Genomic DNA, 21,470 nt, shown 5'->3' with positions numbered 1-21,470 from the left:
GGATAGCTCTCAGAAAGATCAAGATCCATTCACCAGAGAAATTATGAAAACCAAAATTCCAAAAGATTTCAAGCTTCCGGATATGACTCTATATGACGGCACCTCGGATCCTAACCATCATCTCAGCAACTTCAGAAGTAGAATGTATCTCACTGATGCCTCAGATACAGTTCGCTGCAAAGCCTTTCCAACAACTCTAACCAAGACAGCCATCAAATGGTTCGACAACCTACCTCCAAAATCCATCTCGAGTTTCGACGACCTGGCCAAGAAATTCCTGGCCCGATTCTCCATACAAAAGGATAAAGCCAAACACGCACCTAGCCTACTAGGGATCAAGCAAGGAGATCGGGAGAGCCTTCGCAACTACATGGAAAGATTCAACAAAACATGCATGGACATACAAAATCTTCCAACAGAAGCTACCGTTATGGGCCTCATAAATGGCCTACGAGAAGGACCATTTAGCCAATCTATATCAAAGAAATACCCGACATTCTTAGACAAAGTACAAGAACGGGCACAAAAATACATCAACATGGAAGAAAACTCTCAAGGTTCGGTTCTGCCTACCGAGATAAAGAATCCAAAAAAAAGGAAGATCGCTCCGGAGAGAAAATCAAAAAATATCATAACTGTACTCCTCTTAGGGTATCCTTGGTAGATGTTTACAAAGAAGTCTGCCATACAGAGAAAATCCCTCCAGCTCGGCCACTTAAAGGTAAAAGAGGAGGAGGAAATTGGAATGAATACTGTGAATATCACCGACTTCGAGGGCATTCCACCAATGAATGCTTCGATTTGAAAAACATCATAGAAAAACTAGTAAGAGAAGGAAAACTAGATTGGTTTTTGGCTAATCGGGATGACGAACCAAGAAAAAGAAGAAGGGATGAGGATGTTGGACGATCTGAACGATCACCTCGCACACCGGAAAGACACGTTCACGTAATACATGGCGAATTTGCTGGAGGAGGAATCTCCAAATCATCTCACAAGCGACACCTCAAAGAGGTATACCACGTCGAAGGAAAAAAGGAAGCCCCAGACATCCTAGCAATCACGTTTACCAAGGAAGACGCATCCGGAATCATCTCGGGACATGGCGACCCCATGGTCATTACGATCATACTGGCAAATGCCAACCTTCACCGTACACTAATTGACCAGGGAAGCTCTGCCGACATCTTATTCAAAACTGCCTTCGACAAACTCGGTCTAGAAGAAAAAGAGCTAAGAGCGTACCCGAACAGCCTGTTCGGACTAGGAGATGCCCCAGTTCAACCGTTGGGATACGTATCGCTGCATACAACCTTCGGAAAGGGGAACCAATCCAGAACACTCAAGATAAACTACATCGTGCTCGACGTAAGCTCAGCCTACAATGCCTTAATAGGTCGGACAACGTTAAATCAACTCGGTACAATAGTTTCAACTCCACATCTATGTATGAAATTCCCAACTGCGAAAGGGATAGCTACAATAAAGGCAGATCAAAAGATGGCACGTCGCTGTTATAACGAAAGCCTAAACCTCCGAGGTGAAGGAGGAGAGTTCCACACAATCGAGCTCGGTGGAGTTCAGAGGCGAGAATAACTCCGACCACAACCCGAAGGAGAAGTAGAAAGAATCCAGATCGGAGACACCTCGGATAAAACAACTAATATTGGCACGATCCTAAAAGGAGACATAAAGGAATCACTAATACTGTTCCTACGAGATAATGTTGATCTCTTCGCATGGAAAACCGCCGACATGCCAGGTATTGATCCCGAACTAATGAGCCACAAATTGGCAGTCTATCTGGGATCCCGGCCGGTACAACAAAGACAAAGAAAACTTGGACCAGAACGAGCTCAGGCTGTAGAAGAACAAGTACAAGCGCTACTTGAGGCCGGGTTTATAAGGTAAGTCAAATATCCACTATGGCTAGCAAACGTCGTCTTGGTGAAAAAGTCAAATGGGAAGTGGCGAATGTGCACCGACTACACCGACCTCAACAAAGCCTGCCCAAAAGACCCCTACCCACTCCTAAGCATCGACGCTCTAGTGGATGCTTCATCAGGATATAAGTATCTCTCATTCATGGACGCATATTCAGGGTACAATCAAATCCCCATGTATCCACCAGATCAAGAAAAAACCTCGTTCCTAACACCGAAAGCAAACTACTGTTACATAGTGATGCCTTTTGGTCTCAAAAACGCAGGAGCTACTTATCAAAGGCTAATGAATAAAGTTTTCTCAGATCACATCGGAAAAATCATGGAGGTTTATGTAGACGATATGGTGATAAAGACACAAAGCGAAGATACATTGTTATCCGACCTGACTCAAGTGTTTTACACTATCAGGAAACACAACATGCGGCTCAATCCCGCAAAATGCACCTTCGCAGTAGAAGCCGGCAAATTCTTGGGCTTCATGCTCACACAAAGGGGGATTGAAGCAAATCCAGACAAGTGTCGAGCCATACTCAACATGAAGAGCCCAACCTGTATCAAAGAAGTACAACAACTCAACGGGAGGTTGGCCGCTCTATCCCGATTCTTAGCAGGAGCTGCGATAAGATCTCTTCCCTTCTATGCTACTTTAAGAAAGGGAAAACAGTTCGAATGGACGACAGAATGTGAGCAAGCCTTCCTAGACTTTAAGGAGTTCTTAGGACGGCCACCTATCCTATCTCGGCCACGAGAAGGAGAACCGCTCATACTATACCTCGCAGTAGGAAGCCGGGCAATAGCCTCAGCACTAGTCAGAGAAGACGAACATGGGCAAAAACCCGTCTACTTCGTTAGCAAAGCACTACAGGGATCCGAGCTGAACTACCAGAAAATAGAAAAGTTTGCCTACGCCCTGATCCTCACATCCCGGCGGCTTCGCCCATATTTCCAAGCGCATACCATTAAAGTTCGAACCAACCAACCCATAAAAGGGATATTGCAGAAAATAGATCTAGCAGGAAGAATCCTACAATGGGCAATCAAGTTGTCCGAATTCGACCTCCAATACGAGGCGCGTACAGCAATCAAATCGCAACACCTGGCCGACTTCATCGCATAATTTACAGACATCCCGGAAATCCCCATAGAATGGAACATATACGTAGACGGATCCTCGAATAAAACAGGAAGCGGTGCGGGTGTGATACTTGAAAGCAACCAAGGAACTCAACTTGAGCTCTCCCTTAAATTCGGATTCCCAGCCTCAAACAACCAGGCAGAATACGAAGCACTATTAGCTGGTCTGAAGTTGGCTAGGGAAGTTGGAGTTCGGAAACTCAACATTTACAGTGACTCACAAGTCATCACCTCACAAATAACAGGAAGCTACCAAGCTAAAGATCCGACCATGAAAAAATATTTGGATAAAACCAAAGAATAGCTCGGACAATTCGGGGAATATAGGATCCACCACATACCTCATGAGCAAAATGCCCGAGCTGACGCCCTTTCAAAATTAGCCAGCACCAAACCAGGGGGCAACAACAGAAGCCTCATCCAGGAGGTATTACAGAACCCGTCAATAGTAGAAGAAGAAAGAATCCTAGCCATAATAGGTCGGGATCAAGGATGGATGACCCCCATAATAAACTACCTCAAAACAGAAGAACTCCCTACAAATGAAAAGGAGGCAAAGAGGCTGAAAAGGGAGACACAGTACTACACTATCATAAACAACACGCTGTACAAAAAAGGAATATCAACACCTTTACTAAAATGCGTACCAACTTCCAACACAAAGGAAGTCTTGGAGGAAGTACACAGCGGCATTTGTGGTAATCATCTCGGAGCGCAAGCTCTCACCAAAAAGATACTCCGGGCGGGATTCTATTGGCCAACTCTACAAAAGGAGGCTACATAATTTGTAAGGACATGTCCACCATGCCAGAAGCATGCCAACTTTCACATTGCCCCACCAGAAAAGCTCATCAGCGTGACCTCACCCTGGCCATTTGCGAAATGGGGACTCGACCTTCTCGGACCCTTCCCACAGGGATCGGGACAAGTAAAATTCCTCATAGTAGGAGTAGACTATTTCACAAAATGGATCGAGGCAGAACCCCTAGCCAACGCCACCGCTCAAAAAAGTCGAAAATTCCTATATAGGAACATTATTACGAGGTTCGGGGTACCATACTCCATCACCACAGACAACGGTACCCAATTTACAGAGGCAGGCTTCAGAAAACTGGTGGCCGACTTGAACATAAAACACCAGTTCACCTCCGTCGAACATCCCCAAGCCAATGGACAAGCCGAAGCGGCCAACAAAGTCATATTGGCCGGATTAAAGCGGAGGCTACAAGAAGCAAAGGGAGCTTGGGCCGAGGAACTTCCACAGGTCCTATGGGCATATCGAACAACCCCTCATTCCGCTACAAACGAATCACCATTCCGACTAGCATACGGAGCGGAGGCAATGATTCCAATAGAAATCGAAGAAGGATCTCCCCGAGTAGTCCACTACAATGAACAAGCAAACTCCCAACTTCAGAAAGAAGAGCTCGACTTGTTACCCGAAATCCAAGAAAGAGCTCGGATCAGGGAAGAAGCCCTAAAGCGACGAATGGCTTCCAGATATAATCAAAAGGTAGTGCCGAGAAGTTTTGCAGAGAATGATCTCATCCTAATCAGAAATGACATTGGAACAACTCGACCCGGAGGAGGAAAGCTGGCAGCAAACTGGAAAGGACCCTACCGAGTCATTGAAGTACTGGGGAAGGGCTACTACAGACTGTCCGAGCTTGATGGACGAGAGCTTCCCCGATCATGGCACGCCTGCAACCTAAGAAGGTACGACAGTTAGAAAAGGTAAAGGATCTCACTAAATGGATGCGCTCTTTTTCCTGAAAAGGTTTTTTAATGAAGCACCATATCGAGACCTAGATCGTACCCGACTTAAAGGGACAAGGAAATTCCCACATGTATATATTTGCATTTTTTCTTTGAATAAAGATTATTTAGATATTCTACAAGATTCCAAGACACATTAATCTGAAGTATTCATCGTCCGATTATAAAGCAACAGGTCAGCAGAAAGTGAAAAACAAATTCACTGCACGACCACGATAAAGACAATCGTCCGATAAAGGTGAAAACGTGATTCACCAAAAGACGATCTAAAGACGCCAACCATTTTCTACAAATCGGCAAAGATGAACACAGAATAATGTAAGAAGTTATCGAAAGCAATCCAAAAAAAAAGAACCTGACGAGGTCTTATGGATAGCTAATATAATAACTTAAAAGACTGGCCGACGTTCAGAAATCGGACCAAGTCAACCCAAGTTATAAGTAAACCCTGGAAAGAGGTCTGGCCAACCCTATTAAAGAGGATTACTTTAACTTAGAAGGGCCTGACATAACAAAGTTAGCCCAAAACTAAAAAGTTATACAAGTAGTCCCTGAAAGAGATCTGACAAAGATCCAAGAAAGAGGATTACAGAAATAACTTAAAGGAGATCGACATAACCAAGTCGGACTCCTACCATTAAAAAAGTTATACAAGTAGTCCCTGAAAGAGATCTGACAAAGATCCAAAAAAGAGGACTACGAAAAATAACTTAAAGGAGACCGACATAACCAAGCCGGACTCCTACCAATAAAAAAGTTATACAAGTAGTCCCTAAAAGAGATCTGACAAAGATCCAAAAAAGAGGACTACGAAAAATAACTTAAAGGAGACCGACATAACCAAGTTGGACTCCTACCATTAAAAAAGTTATACAAGTAGTCCCTGAAAGAGATCTGACAAAGATCTAAAAAAGAGGACTACGAAAAATAACTTAAAGGAGACCAACATAACCAAGTCGGACTCCTACCACTAAAAAGTTATCAACATAATCCCTGAAAAAGACCGAGTAAAGGCCCAGAAAAGGGGATCACAAAAATAACTTTTGAGGGGGACCTACATAAAGAAATCGGTCATAAGGCGCTAAAAATACAAACAAAGAGCGAGGAAACTGAGAAACAAGTCGGACCCCCCACAGGCACGGCCTCAAAAGGATCCAAGCTACAAACGATAAAGCACGCAAACAACCTAAAGAGGCCAGAACAGCAAAATTTCAACAGATATCATACATAATACCACAAAAGCTTGAAGAGGTCACCACAAAACCAACCTCAGAAGCTACTTTTGTTTTTCAAAAAGAGTTGCAAGACAGACAACTAGAAGCGTCAAACAAAACAAAGTTCAAAAGCCCACAAACCAGGCTATTTACACAAAATATCCAGAAAAAGATCAGCTAAAGATCGGGAGCTTTCCCGGCAGCATCAGTATGAGGAGAAGGTGGACGAGTCTGAAGGGGCACGACATCTACGATTCCATCATCCCGGTTCAGAATCTGGCAATCCGGATCAGATGTAACGGGAGGAACAGAGGAGGTCGATACTTTAGGAGAAGGCACTGGGGGAGGATCAGTCTCTTCATCATCCTGGTCATCAGGGACAATCTTACCATCTCTCATGACATTATCCAGGCTGATGAGAGTCAAGTCGGCATCAGGAGCAACAACCCGGAACTGCTCCATCAGGTTCTCGGAGGCAGCAGTTACGCTACCCACAAGGTGATCCTGAAGCTAACCATAATTAACCCGAGGTGTTTCCAACTCCTCCCGAAGATGCATCAATTTCCTATAAGCCGAGACATAGCTATCCTTATGTTTCAAAGCCATGTCTTCGGCCAGCTTCAGAGAAGCGGCAAGGGCAATAGAGCTGGCCTTCTCACCCTCCAGTTCCTTCTCCACCTTGGCCAACTTCACCTCCAACTCCTCCTTCAGACCCTTGATTCGATCAAACTCTGACTTGGCCTCCTCCATAAAAGATTTGGTAGCATGAACCGGAATCCCCTGAATTGTTCGAAAAATAGCCGCACCCATGTGGGCCATCTTCACACTATTTTGGGTAATAAAATACAAATGCTTTAAAAGAGACACGTCGTCCATAGAAAGCCCACCATAGGGGGCAATTTGCTGGTCAACAAATTCAATGGCATCAAAGTCCGGAGCATCCAAGTTAAAGGGTTCGGATGTTTTTTGCTTTTTCAAAGGTGGGGCACCAGAAGCAGCAGCAGAAGTTTGAGGAGGATCGACCTGATGAAACTGGGGAGTAGGAATTACTTTCCTCGGCCCAAGGGAACTCGGCACAGGGGGCTTCAGGGGGACCTGTGAAGATCCCTCGCCGGCCACCTTGGCCGAGATGTTCAGAGCAGCAGTTGCCTTCTTTGCCCTTTTGAAGACCTTCATAGAGTCGTTATTCTTTGACATCTCTACAAAACACAAAAACAGTCACGACAAAGAGTTACAAAAGAGGAAGAAAAAGGAAATAAGTACAGAAACAAGTCAGACAAATACCCAAAACAGTCCGAACCAAGGATGGGTCATTCAAAAACCTTTTTGTATCAAGATGGGGCGGTTTCCCCCATAGATCCTCAAGAACAACAACAAAAGCACGCTCAACATCATCAAGCATCTCCCAAGTATAACGAGACACTCTCACATCCCTCTGCCACTCTAGAGGGAAAGAAGGCTCATCATTTTTGTCAAGAAAAAAGGGGCGGGCCCCCTCGACAGCACGAACCTTAAAGAAGTAATTCTTGAAATTCTTAAAGGACTTATCATACATAGCAAAAACTTTGTGGCCCTGGGCGGACCTGAAGGAAACCCAGGAAGCCTTCTTTTTTGAAGAACCGCCAGGCTTGGTGGAAACAAACAAGTAAAGAAACAGAGTCTGGGAAGGTGTTACATCTAGTTCACGGCAGAGAAGTTGAAAAATTTTAATAAAACCCCAGGAATTGGGGTGAAGCTGGGATGGAGCAATATTACACGACCACAACAGGTCGGTTTCAAAAGCAGTAAAAGGAAAAGTAACATTCAATTGGCTGAAAAAGTATTCATAGGCATAAAAGAAGGGACGCTCCCTCTCAATGGAAGTCGGAAAGCAAACCCTCTCATCAGAATCAGGAGCAACAAGCTCATAATCCCCCTCGCGAGCATTGTTACCATAAATCCTATGATGCTTCCTCAGCTCTGTGCAAAATTCAGCATCCACAACGGAAACACACAACAAAACAAGGGAGTCCAGCCAATCGGACATCCCCTCGGGAACTCTGAAAGACATCTCTACAATGTTATTGCGAGAAGACATGAGGCCAACTAAATCCTATAAGTAAGAAAAGAAAATGATGTTACTACAAACATCTCGGACAAAGGGGAAAACAACTCGGTCAATACTTCTGAGGCAATGAAAAGCAAGAAAAGGAAAACCCCAAGACTCAAACCAAAAGTCTCGGGGCATCTTTTGGAGGCAGCAACAATGCAAGGTTTCCAGATCACATCCCAAGCATTTCTCAAAAAAGGATTCAAAACAACAAGCGCTTTTCATCAAAAGAAAAACACAGCAACAAAGCATGGGATCGTTAAAGATGCAACCTTTTTTCAAAAAGATCAGCAATCTCCAAAAAAGGTAAGAAACGGATGCAGATTTTCTAAACCAGTATCAAAAGCAACCAGAAAGCAACAGTAAATTCCAAGAAAAATCGCAAAGAAGAAAGCCAAGGAAAACACATTTACAGTGACGAACAAACACAAGATCAAAGTTCAAGCTTTCAAACATGCAAAATCAGAAGCTTCACCAAAAAACTAAAGACGAAGCTACGAAAGAAGCAAGAAAGCTAGTACCAACCTGGAATGAGCAGCAAGCTTCAAAGAAACTGAAGATAGAAGACGAAATCTGGGAAAGCCTTCTCACAAAGAACGCGAACAAAGAGCAATGTCGAAGAGAGAAATGCGAAACTCCAGGCGAAAACAAGAAGCTCTAGAAATGCCAAAACGACGCCGCAAACACAGAAAAAGGAGAGAAACTGTTTCTGGGATTTCGAAATCGAAATAAAGAGCCAAAGGGAAACGGGGCAATTAATGCTAAAATTAAGGAAAGCATTAAACCCTCGCACGTTCCCAAAGCGCCGATATAAAAGCGCGCGCTCTTAGAGGAAACGTTCTACATTCAAAAGCTGATACAAAGGAATCGACAAAATGCTTGAGATCGGCTTCACCAAAGAAGGACCGAAATCAAAGACTCGGCCTCAAAAAAAAAGAGAAGACCGAGCTCAAGCAGGGGCACTGTTCATACCCTGGGTCGAAATGTCCGACCCGGGATGTTCTACAGACAAAGCGACCGACCACTTCAGGTCAGGACAACCCGACCTCTTCTCAAAGAGTTCGGGCAAAATCACAGGAAAGCCCACACAAAGGGCCCAAATAGAGGAACACGTCCCAAATCCAAGGGCAGCCCAAAGCCCATAGGGATAAAGGCGGTTCCCTTAAAGATGACCTCACTTAAAGATAAAGATAAGATAAGATAACTAACTTATCTTATCCAAGGAGGCCACATCTCACCATTATAAATACACTGGAGCACCCAGGTATAACTGATACACTGATTCTACTCAATGCCTGCTTAATACCCTTGCTAACTTAAGCATCGGAGTCCCTTGCAGGTACCCCCACCCTCCGGGGATGAAGGATCAGCACCATTACCAAGTCCAACAAGTCGGACACATCAGCTCCGGCCGCCGTACACCTACCGGACACGTCGGTTCCGACCAACACAGACGATCTCATCCAAGATCAGCCTACAGTTTCAGGTAACCCTCGGAACAGTAACGTAACGAAATACATAAAGGATAAACCAACGCGAAAATATATATAAGGAGTGCCAAAAACACAAATATCCACAACTCAGGATCCAATTGTGAAGAAAGCCGACTCGAGCATAGAAGTATATACATATATATAAAGTAAGAAACCCAAGGAAAACCCCAAGGACAAACTATCAAAACCTATTCTCCGAAACAGCCTCTAAGAGGAGTCAAAACAGTATGTAATTATATACATTATTTAGTGGAGATAAAAGTATCTAAGAGAAAACATAAAACCAAAGTAAAGTCCCGAGAACCAAGGATCTTCGCTAATCTAGAAGTCTCCAGCATGCCTCAGCGAGAAGCCTCACGTCCTGCATCTAAAAACCACAAAATCCGCATGGGTGAGAACCAGAGGTCCTTAGTATGATAACTGTGCCCACATATCTAACATGTAATGTCCTGGGAAAGCCGAAGGCAATCCTAGAACTTCCACCAGATAATTCAAAGTTTATAAACAGACTAAACCATAAATGGCAACTGACTAAAGATTTTCAGTCTAACTAATACTTCCCTTTCCAAATCCTTCAGACCTCCCAACCACCAACAGTAATTTAATATGGCAAATACAGTTATATCAGGCAAGAAGATATACAAATAGGAAGTAGATATGACATTTAGACAATTAGCAGGAAAAATGCAGTCAATTAGGTAATTCCAAACAATTCACATAGTATGCATATGATGAATGCCTGTTTTAATGGCTGATGATATCATCTATTGGTTATATAGCCAACCCGATAAGTCCTGGTAGCTAACCATTGGACTGTCCCTCTGTCGTGCATCTCCAACTCGAGTTATCCACAACATGAGTCATAATTCATATCCAACACCCTCATTGGTGTATATTCACGGGGGCAAGCTCATCCAGAACTTTCATAGTGTCTGGCCACACTTACGACATAGGGTCAGCAGAGTATCGAGTCTCCACCTGGAGCATGGTGCACAAAATTGTAAATCACAATTTCTTCACAACTTTGCACAACTAACCAGCAAGTGCTCTGGGTCATCCAAGTAATACCTTAAGTAAGGGTCGATTCCACAGAGATTGTTGGCTTGAAGCAAGCTATGGTTATCTTGTAACTCTTAGTCAGGATATCAATTATAATTATCAGTTGACTTGCAAATGAACAAGAGAGCATGAAATAAATACTTGTTATGCAGTAATGGAGAATATGTTGGAGTTTTGGAGATGCTTTGTCTTCTGAATCTCTGGTTTCCTACTGTCATCTTCTTCACACACGCAAGGCTCTTCCATGGCAAGCTGTATGTTGGTGGATCACTGTTGTCAATGGCTACCATCCGTCCTCTCAGTGAAAAAGGTCCATGTACATGGCTAATCATCTGTCAGTTCTCACTTGTGTTGGAATAAGACCCAATGATCCTTTTACGTCTGTCACACGCCCAACACTTATGAGTTTGAAGCTCGTCACAGTCATCCCTTCCTGGATCCTACTCGGAATACCACAGACAAGGTTTAGACTTTTCGGATCTCAAGGATGCTACCCATGGATTCTAGCTTATAGCACGAAGACTCTGGTCTCACGGACCTGAATGCTCTATTGTCAAGAGAGGCAATCAAACTTGTGAGCCAGGAACTCAAGAGATACTTATTCAATCTAAGGTAGAACAGAAGTGGTTGTCAGGCATGCGTTCATAGGTTGAGAATGATGATAAGTGTCACGGATCATCACATTCATCATGGTTAAGTACGAATAAATATCTTAGATAGAAACAAGCGTGTTTGAATGGAAAATAGAAGTAATTGCATTAATTCATCGAGACACAGCAGAGCTCCTCACCCCCAACAATGGGGTTTAGAGACTCATGCCGTCAGAAATACAAAGTTCAGTTCTAAAATATCATGAGGTACAAAATAAATCTTTAAAAGTTGTTTAAATACTAAACTAGTAACCTAGGTTTACAGAAAATGAGTAAACTGAGATAGATAGTGCAGAAATCCACTTCTGGGGCCCACTTGGTGTGTGCTGAGGCTGAGCTTTGAGCTTTACACGTGCATAGGCTGTTTCTGGAGTTAAACGCCAGGTTGTAACCTGTTTCTGTTGTTTAACGCCAGAATGGAACATGGAATTGGCGTCAAACGCCAGTTTACCTCGTTTATCTTCGAGCAAAGTTTGGACTATTATATATTGCTGGAAAGCCCTAAATGTCTACTTTACAACGCAATTAAGAGCGTGCCAATTGGACTCTTGTAGCTCCAAAAAATTTATTCCGAGTGCAGGGAGGTCAGAATCCAACAACATCAGCAGTTCTTTTTCAGCCTGAATAAGATTTTTGCTCAGATCCTTCAATTTCAACCAAAAAATACCTGAAATCACAGAAAAACACACAAAATCATAGTAAAGTCCAAAAATATGAATTTTGCCTAAAAACTAATAAAAATATACTAAAAACTAACTAAAACATACTAAAAACTACATGAAACTAGCCCCAAAAAGCGTATAAAATATCCGCTCATAACAACACCAAACTTAAACTGTTGCTTGTCCCCAAGCAACTAGATAAATAAAATAGGATAAAAAGAAATCAAGAAGCAATAATATCTCAGTGTTTTAAGTGAAGCTCAGATTCTAATTAGATGAGCAGGACTAGTAGCTTTTTGCTTCCGAACAGTTTTGCCATCTCACTTTATCCTTTGAAATTCAGAATGATTGGCATCCATAGGAACTCAAAATTCAGATAATGTTATTGGTTCTCCTATTTTAGTATGGTGATTCTTGAACACAGTTACTTATGAGTCTTGGCTGTGACCCTAAGCATTTTGTTTTCCAGTATTACCACTAGATACATAAATGCCACAAACACATAACTGGGTGAACCTTTTCAGATTGTGACTCAGCTTTGCTAAAGTCTCCAATTAGAGGTGTCCAGAGTTCTTAGGCACACTCTTTTGCTTTGGATCACAACTTTAACCACTCAGTCTCAAGCTCTTCACCTGGACCTTTATGACACAAGCACATGGTTAGGGACAGCTTGATTTAGCCTCTTAGGCTAGGATTTTATTCCTTTAGGCCCTCCTTTTCATTGATGCTCAAAGCCTTGGATCCTTTTTGCCCTTGCCTTTTGGTTTAAGGGGCTATTGGCTTTTTCTGCTTGCTTTTTCTTTTTTTTTTCTTCGCAAGCTTTGTTTTTCACTGCTTTTTCTTGCTTCAAGAATCAATTTCATGATTTTTCAAATCATCAATAATACTTCTCTTGTTCATCATTCCTTCAAGAGCCAACAGATTTAACATTCATAAACTCCACTATCAAAATTATGCACTGTTCAGGCATTCATTCAGAAGACAAAAGTATTGCCACCACATATAAATAATTTGAATTTTTCTTATTAAAAACTCGAAAAAATATTGCCTCCTTATTCTAAAAATCTGCTATTTTATTCATGTTTGATGATGATGAGAAAAATAAATCATAGCTTAATTGGAGATAAAATCAAAATAAATATACTAATTACTACTACTCATATATAACTTCTAAAGGTAAATTCCTAATAAGAACAATTATCACAGAGTTAAGACTAAGATTAGGACTCAACAACCTTTATTTTGGGAGGTGGATGCTCCTTTAGTCTGTGGGGTGCTTGGTCCTTCAAGAGATAGCTTCTGACGCTTCAATTCCTTCAGTTCACGCCCTTGCTCTTCTTGTTCCCCAAGCAGTTTGCAAAGCATGCTATTTTGATTTTGTTGTTCTTCTTTAGTTGGTCCATAGCTTCTTGCAACTTGGTAACAGATGCTTCAAGACGCTCCCAGTATTCAATTTGAGGGATTTCCGGGAGGAACTCCTGTGCTTTCCTCTTGATGGGGTCGTCCTACACTTGTTGTCCTTCCATTGACTTTTTGGTGATTAGTTGCTCAACTGAGATATACTTATTTACTCCCGTCTTTACCCCAACATCTTTACATAGCATAGAGATTAAGCTTGGATAAGCCAATTTGGCATCTTTGGAGTTCTTGTTTGCAATTGTGTAAAGTTCACAAGAAATCAGCTGATGAACTTCCACTTCTTTTCCCAACATAATGCAATGGATCATTACTGCTCTTTTGATGGTGACTTCAGAGCGGTTGCTAGTGGGCAGTATAGAACGCTCAATGAAGTCCATCCAGCCTTTGGCGACTGGTTTGAGATCTCCTCTCTTGAGTTGGTTTGGGACACCCTTTGTGTTGGTTGTCCACTTGGTTTTAGGGAGGCATATGTCCTCTAGAATTTTGTCCAAGCTCTTATTTATTCTCAACATTCTCCTATTAAAGGAGTCTGGGTCATCTTACAGTTGAGGCAGCTTGGAAATCTCTCTTATTTTGTCAGGGATGAGGTGAACAATCTTTCCTCTAACCAGAGTTCAAAAAGTCATAGAAGGCGGTTCCAGCTATTCTCTGCCTGTCTGTTTGCCACAGATTAGAGTAGAATTCCTGAACCATGTTTCTTCCCACCTTTGTTTCAGGATTAGCTAGGATTTCCCAGCTCCTGTTTCGAATTTACTCTTGGATCTCCGGATATTCTTCTTCTTTCAGATCGAATTTAACTTCCGGGATCACTGACCTTAGACCCATTATTTTGTAGTAATGGTCTGATTGTTTTTTGGTTAAGAACTTCCTTTGATTCCAAAGTGGTTTTGGAATATTCTCTTTCTTGCCTCTTGGAGTGGTTTATTTTCCCTTAGGAGCCATGATCTTAGTGGGTATTAGCTTAGTGATCACGGATAAACACACCAAATTTAGAGGTTTGCTTATCCTCAAGCAAAAGAAAGGAAAGGAGAGGGATAGAGGGAGAGCCAAGTTCGAATTATGGAGGAGATGAGGGAGGCCGAACGCGGATTTAAAGGGAAGGGGGTGGGTTTTCAAATTTTTTTGAAGAAGATGGGATAGAAGATATGATTTGTAAAAGATAAGTATGATAGGAAAAAGATGTAATTTAAAATTGAAAAGATATGAAAGATATTTGAAAAAGATAAATCTGAATTTTGAAAAGAAGATATGATGAGTTTAAAAAGATTTGAGAAGAATTTAAAAAGATTTGGAAAGAATTCAAAAAGATAAATGAGTTTTGAAAAAGGTTTGAAAATATATTGAAGAAAAATTAAGAAATATGTTTAGGATTAAAAATTTTTCAAAATTGAAGTTGAAAGATGGGAGTTTGTAACATGTTTATGTAAGAAATCATGAATTGAAACATGAAAAATGGAAAAAATTTGAAGTGAAAACGAAGTTACCTTCTCCCCACAATCCTGGCGTTAAACGCCCAACTGTTGCATGTTTCGGGCGTTTAACGCCCATCTATAGCTTCTCCTAGGCATTTAATGCCCAGCTGTAGCTTCTGGCTGGCGTTAAACGCCAGAAAATCCTTTATCACTAGGCGTTTTTCTGAACGCCCAGGATGCTGCAAATCTGGCGTTAAACGCCCAGAATGGTATCCATTCTGGCGTTTAACGCCCAAATGGCTATCCCTACTGGTGTTAAACGCCCAGTAGATGCTTCTTTTAGGCGTTTAACGCCCAAAACAGCTTTTACTGGTGTTTTCGCACCAGTGAGCTTGTTTTTGCTATTTTATCCTCTGAATCCTTCTGTAACTCTGTGAAGTCATGCAATTGATACTTTACCTTGAAGATAATTAATATGAACCCGTAAAATTATCATTTAATTAACAAATAAGCTTTGTTAGTGGCTGGGTTGTCTCCCAGCAAGCGCTTCTTTATTGTCTTTAGCTGGACTATTACTGAGCTTTAATCAAGTCTCAGTTTTAAGCATTCTTGCTCAAAATTGCTTTCAAGATAATGTTTGACTCTCTGTCCATTAACAATAAATTTTTTGTTAGATTCATTATCCTGAAGCTTTACATATCCATATGGTGACACACCTGTAATCACATATGGTCCTCTCCACCAGGATTTCAACTTTTCGGGGAATAATTTGAGCCTAAAGTTAAACAGCAGAACTTTCTGCCCTAGCTCAAAGACTTTGGATGACAGCTTCTTATCATGCCATCTTTTTTCTTTCTCTTTGTAAATTTTTGCATTTTCAAAAGCATTGAGTCTGAATTCTTCTAGCTCATTTAACTGGAGCAATTGTTTTTCTCCGGCTAACTTGGCATCAAGGTTTAGGAATCTGGTTGCCCAGTAGGCCTTGTGTTCCAGTTCGACTCGCAAGTGACAGGCTTTTCCATACACAAGATAGTATGGAGAGGTCTCTATAGGAGTCTTGAATGTTGTTCTGTATGCCCACAGAGCATCATCCAAGCTTCTTGCCCAATCCCTTCTACGGTTAATCACAGTCCGTTCCAGGATTCTTTTAAGTTCTCTATTAGAGACTTCAGCTTGCCCATTTGTCTGTGGATGATATGGAGTTGCCACCCTGTGGATAACTCCATATCGAACCAAAACAGAGTAAAGCTATTTATTACAGAAATGAGCGCACCCATCACTGATTAGTACTCTAGGGACACCAAATCTGCTGAAGATATGTTTCTGGAGGAATTTCAGCACTGTCATAGTATCATTAGTGGGTGTTGCAATAGCCTCCACCCATTTGGATACATAATCCACTGCCACCAGGATATAAGTGTTTGAGTATGATGGTGGGAAAGGCCCCATGAAGTCAATACCCCATACATCAAACAACTCAATCTCCAAGATCCCTTGTTGAGGCGTGGCATAACCGTGAGGCAGATTGCCAGATCTTTGGCAACTATCACAATTACGTACAAAATCTTGGGAGTCTTAATAGAGAGTAGGCCAGTAGAAGCCACGTTGGAGGACTCTTGTGGATGTTCGCTGATGAGCGGATAATTTTTACGCTTTTTGGCACTGTTTTTAGGTAATTTTTAGTATGATCTAGTTACTTTTAGGGATGTTTTCATTAGTTTTTATGCTAAATTCACATTTCTGGACTTTAATATGAGTTTGTGTGTTTTTCTATGATTTCAGGTATTTTCTGGCTGAAATTGAGGGACTTGAGCAAAACTTTGATAAAAGGCTGACGAAGGACTGCTGATGCTGTTGGAATCTGACCTCCCTGCACTCGAAATGGATTTTCTGGAGCTACAGAATTTCAAATGGTGCGCTCTCAATGGCGTTGGAAATTAGACATCCAGATCTTTTTAGCAATATATAATAGTCCATACTTTATTCGAGATTAGAAGACGTAAACTGGCGCTCAACTCCAGTTCCATGCTGCATTCTGGAGTCAAACGCCAGAAACACGTCACGAACCAGAGTTGAACGCCCAAAACACGTTACAACTTGGCGTTCAACTCCAAGAGAAGTCTCAGCTCATGGATAGATCAAGGCCAGCCCAAGCACACACCAAGTGGGCCCTGGAAGTATATTTCTGCATCAATAACTTACTTCTGTAAACCCTAGTAGCTAGTCTAGTATAAATAGGACTTTTTACTATTGTATTTGCATCCTGGATCCTGGATTGTATTTTTTGATCCGGTGATTATGTTTTGAAGGCTGGCCATTCGGCCATGCCTGGACCTTCATCACTTATGTATTTTCAACGGTGGAGTTTCTACACACTATAGATTAAAGGTGTGGAGCTCTGCTGTTCCTCAAGTTTTAATGCAATTACTATTATTTTCTATTCAATTCAAATTATTCCTGTTCTAAGATGTCATTCGTACGTCAACCTGATGGATGTGATGATCCGTGACACTATCATCATTCATCCTTATGAATGCATGCCTGACAACCACTTCCGTTCTACAAGCGAGAGCTAGGATGCGTATCTCTTGGATTCCTGATGCATGACGCATGGTTGCCCCTCGCCTGACAACCGAGCCTTCCATTCCGTGAGATCAGAGTCTTCGTGGTATAAGCTAGAATTGATGGCGGCATTCATGAGAATCTGGAAAGTCTAAACCTTGTCTGTGGTATTCCGAGTAGGATTCTGGGATTGAATGACTGTGACGAGCTTCAAACTCGCGATTGCTGGGCGTGATGACAAACCCAAAAGAATCAAGGGATTCTATTCCAACATGATCGAGAACCGACAGATGATTAGCCGTGCCGTGACAGAGCATTTGGACCTTTTTCACTGAGAGGATGGGATGTAGCCATTGACAACGGTGATGCCCTATATACAGCTTGCCATAGAAAGGAGTGACAAAGATTGGATAAAAGCAGTAGGAAAGTAGAGATTCAGAAGGAACACAGCATCTCCATGCACGTATTTGATATTCCCACCATTGAATTATATGAGTAATTATTTTCTATTTATTTATTATTACTATTCGAAAAACCAATAATCTCTTAATACAGTTAAATCCAACTGACTGGGATTTACAAGATGACCATAGCTTGCTTCATACCAACAATCTCTGTGGGATCGACCCTTACTCACGTAAGGTATTACTTGGACGACTCAGTACACTTGCTGGATAGTTGTGCGAAATTGTGACAAAGTGTGATTCATGTTTGAGAGCACCAAGTCTTTGGAGCCATTGTTGATGATCACAATTTCATCCACCAAGTTTTTGGCGCCGTTGCCAGGGATTGTTCGAGTATGGACGACTAACGGTTCGTCTTGTTGCTCAGATTAGGTAATTTTCTTTTTATTCTCTTTTCAAAAAAGTTTTCAAAAATCTTTCAAAAAATTTTTTCCTTATTTTCGTTTTTCTAAAGAATATTTTCGAAAAAAATAAAAGAAAATACAAAAAAATTAGAAAATCAAAAAAACCAAAAATATTTTGTGTTTCTTGTTTGAGTCTTGAGTCAATTTTTAAGTTTGGTGTCAATTGCATGTTTTAAAAATTATTATGCATTTTTCAAAAATTCATGCATTCATAGTGTTCTTCATGATCTTCAAGTTGTTCTTGGTAAGTCTTCTTGTTTGATCTTGATGTTTTCTTGTTTTGTGTCTTTTGTTGTTTTTCATGTGCATTTTTGCATTCATAGTGTCTAAGCATTAAAGATTTCTAAGTTTGGTATCTTGCATGTTTTCTTTGCATAAAAAATTTTTCAAAAATATGTTCTTGATGTTCATCATGATCTTCAAAGTGTTCTTGGTGTTCATCTTGACATTCATAGTGTTCTTGCATGCATCATGAGTTTTGATTCATAATTTTCATATTGTGAGTCATTTTTGTTGTTTTTCTCTCTCATCATTAAAAATTCAAAAATAAAAAAATATCTTTTCCTTATTTCTCTCCAAGTTTTCGAAAATTTGAGTTGACTTAGTCAAAAAATTTTAAAATTAGTTGTTTCTCATAAGTCAAGTCAAATTTTCAATTTTAAAAATCCTATCTTTTCAAAACTTTTTCAAAAATCAAATCTTTTTCATTTTTATCTTATTAATTTCGAAAATTTTAAAATATTTTTCAAAAATATTTTTCTTAATATTATTTCAAATTTTCGAAAATTATGCTAACAATTAATTTGATTGATTCAAAAATTTGAAGGTTGTTACTTTCTTGTTAAGAAAGGTTCAATCTTTAAATTCTAGAATCATATCTTTTAGTTTCTTGTTAGTCAAGTAACCAATTTTAATTTTAAAAATTAAATATTTTTCAAAATATCTTTTTCTTAAAAATCTTATCTTTTTATCATATCTTTTTCAAAATTTTATCTTTTTCAAAAATTTGATTTCAAAATATCTTATCTAACTTCTTATCTTCTTATCTTTTCAAATTTGATTTTAATATCTTTTTCAACTAACTAATTAACTTTTTGTTTATTTCTTATCTTTTTCAAAACCACCTAACTACTTCTCCCTCTCTAATTTTCAAAAATATCTCATCCCTTTTTCAAAATTCTTTTTAAATTAACTAGTTGTTTTAAATTTTAATTTTAATTCTATCTCATCTTTAATTTTCGAAAATCATTAACTCCTTTTTAAAATTAATTTTCGAATTCTCTCTCTCTTCTCTTCTTCTATTTATTTATTTATTTATTTACTAACACTTCTCTTCACCTCTCTTTATCTCAAATCACTGCTTCTATCCTCACCCTTGTGTTTGGATTTTCCACTCTTCTTCACTTTTATTCCTTTCTTCTTCTACTAATAATAAGGATCCTCTTTACTGTGACATAGAGGATTCCTCTTCTTTTCTTGTTCTCTTCTCTTTCATATGAGCAGGAACAAGGAAAAAGGCACTCTTGTTGAACCTGATCCAGAACCTGAAAGGACTTTGAAGAGGAAACTAAGAGAAGCTAAATTACAACAATCCAGAGACAATCTTTTTGAAATTTTCAAACAAGAGAAGGAGATGGCAGCCGAACCCAACAACAATAATGCAAGGAGGATGCTTGGTGATTTCATAAACCAATGTCCAAGTTTGATGGAAGAAGCATCTCAATTCCTGCCATTGGAGCAAACAATTTTGAGCTGAAACTTCAATTAGTATCTTTAATGCAATAGAACTGCAAGTTTCATGGACTTCCATCAGAAGATCCCTATCAGTTTTTAACTGGGTTCTTGCAGATTTGTGAGACTGTTAAGACGAATGGAGTAGATCCTGAAGTCTACAGGCTCATGCTTTTCCCTTTTGCTGTAAGAGACAAAGCTAGAACATGGTTGGACTCACAACCTAAAGATAGCCTGGATTCCTGGGATAAGCTAGTCACGGCCTTCTTGGATAAATTCTTTCCTCCTCAAAAGCTGAGCAAGCTTAGAGTGGATGTTCAGACCTTCAAGCAAAAAGATGGTGAATCCCTCTATGAAGCTTGGGAAAGATACAAGCAGATGACCAAAAAGTGTCCTTCTGACATGTTTTCAGAATGGACCATATTAGATATATTCTATTATGGTCTATCTGAGTTTTCCAAGATGTCATTGGACCATTCTGCAGGTGGATCCATTCACCTAGATAAAACACCTGCAGAAGCTCAAGAACTTATTGATATGGTTGCAAATAACCAATTCATGTACACTTCTGAGAGGAATTCCGTGAATAATGGGACGCCTCAGAGGAAGGGAGTTCTTGAAATTGATGCTCTGAATTCCATATTGGCTCAGAATAAAATGTTGACTTAGCAAGTCAACATGATTTCTTAAAGTCTGAATGGATGGCAAAATGCATCCAATAATACTAAAGAAGCTTATGATCCTGAGAACCCTGCAATAGCAGAGGTAAATTACATAGGTGAACCTTATGGAAACACCTATAATTCATCATGGAGAAATCATCCAAATTTCTCATGGAAGGATCAACAAAAGCCTCAACAAGGCTTTAATAATGGTGGAAGAAATAGGCTCAGTAATATCAAGCCTTATCCATCATCTTCTCAGCAACAGACAGAGAATTCTGAGCAGAACACCTCTAATTTAGCAAACTTAATCTCTGATCTATCTAAGGCCACTTTAAGTTTCATGAGTGAGACAAGGTCTTCCATCAGAAATTTGGAGGCACAATTGGGCCAGCTGAGTAAGAAAGTAACTGAAACTCCTCCTAGTACTCTCCCAAGCAATACTGAAGAGAATCCAACAAGAGAGTGCAAGGCCATTGACATAGTCAATATGGCCGAATGCAAGGAGGAAGGGGAGGACGTGAATCCCAATGAGGAAGACCTCATGGGACGTCTCCCGACCAAGAAGGAGTTCCCTATTGAGGACCTAAAGGAATCTGAGGCTCATATAGAAACCATAGAGATTCCATTAAACCTCCTTCTTCCATTCATGAGCTCTGAAGATTATTCTTCCTCTGAAGAGGATGAAGATGTAACTGGAGAGCAAGTTGCTCAATATCTAGGAGCTATCATGAAGCTGAATGCCAAGTTGTTTGGTAATGAGACTTGGGAAGGTGAACCTCCGTTGCTCATT

General features: G+C 40.5%; 1 non-coding gene across 1 annotated transcript; it reads right to left on the bottom strand.

The window, feature by feature from the left end:
• Positions 1–20,315: 20,315 nt before the first annotated feature.
• Positions 20,316–20,419, bottom strand: LOC112804464 (small nucleolar RNA R71). The gene has a single exon (XR_003203079.1). It is a non-coding gene; the product is annotated as a small nucleolar RNA R71 (small nucleolar RNA).
• Positions 20,420–21,470: the final 1,051 nt, after the last annotated feature.

Source organism: Arachis hypogaea, chromosome 5, assembly GCF_003086295.3.
Source record: "Arachis hypogaea cultivar Tifrunner chromosome 5, arahy.Tifrunner.gnm2.J5K5, whole genome shotgun sequence".
Lineage (NCBI taxonomy): Eukaryota > Viridiplantae > Streptophyta > Magnoliopsida > Fabales > Fabaceae > Arachis > Arachis hypogaea.
The sequence above is the reverse complement of the archived record's forward strand: the minus strand, read 5'-3'. Positions and strand labels throughout refer to the sequence as shown.